Consider the following 3,125-nt stretch of genomic DNA (forward strand, 5'->3'; position numbering starts at 1 on the left):
CATGGGGAGGCGAATGTGGAGCAGAAGGGAGCTTGACTGTGCCTGGACAGTGCCAGTGATAGTGACCTGCCCTCCTATTTTCATAGCTCAGGAGCAGCACACAAACACGCAACCTAACCAGGGGTTTGAGAAGGAAGCCATGCTTCCCACTGTGGAACTGAGACCCTCCGGAAGGAAATAATTGATGCAGTAGGCATCGTAGCACAGCACCTGGCCTTTTCATTCCAGGAAGATTTTTATAGAGCGTGCGTAAAACTGGTAAACAACGATCTTCTCAGCGTGGCCCCTTCTATGTAGGAAAGTTACTATTAATTGGTTTTATGTTTCCTCATTGGCATACAATTGGGAAAGGAGAGCTCCAAGGGGGTCCCTGATATGAAACAGTCTGTATTATAAGAAGATGTAACTAGGGATGACGGTACATGTACAAGCAACTCTAGACATTTTCGTAATACAGCAAATTACAACATTCCAGCCAAAACAACATTTAGATAATGATCAATTCCTATTACACTGGGTCAAATACAAGCCCAAAAGAATGGAAGATAAATTTATCTTTCAGTGGCCTGCATAAATCCCTTAGTTGCGAAAGGGGGAAGGGATGTGAAATATCACTAAGAAAATCAATATCTTTATTGATTAATCAAGCTACTGTGATTTATTGGGCACTCACTCATTTGTTTGTTACAGTCATTTCATGCATTGCCTCTGGCTGTGATAAATGGTCTGGCCTCCTGTTTGGGAAAGAGGGAGGCTTTTAGGCAGTCCCTCTAAAAGTGTGGTCCCTCCAGACACCTGCAAATTTGCTTCCGTGGCAAGTTAAAGCCTACAGACTGCTGTGAAATATGGCCTTGAAAATACCAGATTCACCCAATGTGAGGAGCTCAAAGAGCAGTGCGTGTAGACATCAACTCTGGGTGCTTCCAAATGGAAATAGAAAGCTAAAGCAGAAGCATGCTTGATATCCAGGATATAATGATACTGACAGGGTTAGGAGCTACTGTCTCAAAATCAGCTGGCATTTTCTGTATATATTGCATGTATTCCCATTAGGATATTAGCAGTGTGATTTCTATAGCAGCTTAGTTTTCAAAATATTACACGACTCTATTTTTGTCTACCAGGTCCTTTTAAACTGCATTCTGTGCACATTATCCCCCTTTGCCTCTAGATGGAAACTGTTGTGAGACGTTATTGCTGATTCTTGAGTAATAGGTAAATTCAGCTTACTTTAAGCTAATGCAACAGCAAATGCAATAAAAAGAATGTCCAGCCCAGGATATCGAAAGGCCGTAGTTGACTTAGTATTATATCTTCTCCCTTTCCTGCAAGGGAAGCATGACATTTCTCTGCAACTTCGCCTGAGGGACTTCTGTCCCTACTTGACATCAAGCTGCTGTTACACTTCTGGTCAAAGACAAAGCAAAAGGGTGTGAGGATACATCAGTTATTCCTTGGTTGAGTGGCTTCCTGGGCCTGCCAGGTGGTGAAAGCTGTAACCCTGGGTAGTACCCGCATACTGAGTGACTTCTCTCCCCAGGGAGGTTTGCATGGGTTTCAGAGGTTCCCTGCTAGATCTTGCTGTCCTGCAATTGCACTGCCACTAGGCCAAATAAATATCCATTCTGATGCCACTCCTGAGTAAACTTCAAAATGCTTTCTTTCTCAGCTCATTAGTATACTTTAAAATACTTTCTAGCTGGGCAGGGTGGCTCGTGCCTGTAATCCCAGCACTTTGGGAGGCCAAGGCAGTCAGATCGTTTGAGTCCAAGAATTCAAGACCAGCCTGGGCAATATGGCAAAACTCCATCTCTAAAGAATATAAAAATTAGGCAGGAAAATGCAAAAATTAGCCAGGCATGGTGATATGCACCTGTAGTCCCAGCTACTTGGGAGGCTGAGGTTGAAAGACTGCTTGAGCCCTGGAGTGGAGACCGAGGTAGAAATGAGCTGTGATCACGCCACTGCATTCTAGCCTGGGTGACAGAGTGAGACACCCATTTCCAAAAAAAGAAAAACACTTTTCTACTGATGTTGCCTCATTGCTCCAAGTGGCCCTTATAGACAGGGCCCAATGTCTGCTCTCTCTCCCATGTGGGAAGACCCACAGGAAACACTCAGTCCACCCTTCACTTACAAGTGCTGGAGATGCAGTTCAATCCCAACACAAACCTGGGTGACTAACCATCCTAGTTTGCCCAAAACTGTGCCCATTTTACTATTGAAAGTCCCACATCCCAGCAACTTCTCAGTCCTAGGCAAACGGCTTTCTTAGCTGCACCTCCAGCTTTTACCTGCAGTCAGACCCACCCAAGACTATAATCCACTTGAGCTTTCTCAAGCCTAAGCCTGGCTCTTGTCTTCTGCATCCCAACCACAAGACATGTCTTTCAAAGCTCAAAGAGGATCCTCCTGAAGACCTTCTCATTTGGTTTGGGAATAAAGACAGCATCTTCCACCCCTTGCCCAAGGGGGCACATCTTACATATATCCAAAGAGGGCCACCATGAGCCCTGAGAACTTCTCAATTTACAGGATTACTCTAGGAGTTGAATTTTTGTGTTGAAAGTATTTTCCAAAACATATTTATTTCCAGTTAAGTTCAATTAAGTAGAAAGTTTTCATCTTGTTTTATTTCTATGACACAGATTCAGCCTTTCACATTGAAGAAGACACAGTAATACACACTTCTGTGCCTCATTCTTGATCTCTTCCTGAAATAGTCTCCTGTTGTCTAATGTTGCACTTCCTACTTTCCAGCTGTCTATTGGTGGCCACGGACAAGCCCTGAGGACCCACTGTGGATCACTGTCTCCTTCCTCTCATAACACAGAATAACCCAACAGACCCCATGAAGCCATCAAGTTGCCAAACTAACTGAAACAACCAGGGTAGTGGCTGGACTTGGTGCTAGAGATGACACATGGACCCAGAACAGGACAGGGAGAGAGAGTCCTTATTAAAATAACAATATGGTGCCACCATCCGGAGTTTTATAACAATTTCTTCTCCACAAACCAAACACTTCTGCTCCTTCCCATTTCATATCATTATTTAGCTCAGTTGAAGTTGTTTTTTTTTAAAAATGCCTCTTTCAGCCACTCTTTTTGTCATACAGCTGGTAA

The sequence above is a fragment of the Aotus nancymaae genome, unplaced genomic scaffold (genome assembly GCF_030222135.1).
Source record: "Aotus nancymaae isolate 86718 unplaced genomic scaffold, 86718_ANA_hifiasm-v0.15.2.pri h1tg000088l, whole genome shotgun sequence".
In the NCBI taxonomy this organism is placed as follows: Eukaryota; Metazoa; Chordata; class Mammalia; order Primates; family Aotidae; genus Aotus; species Aotus nancymaae.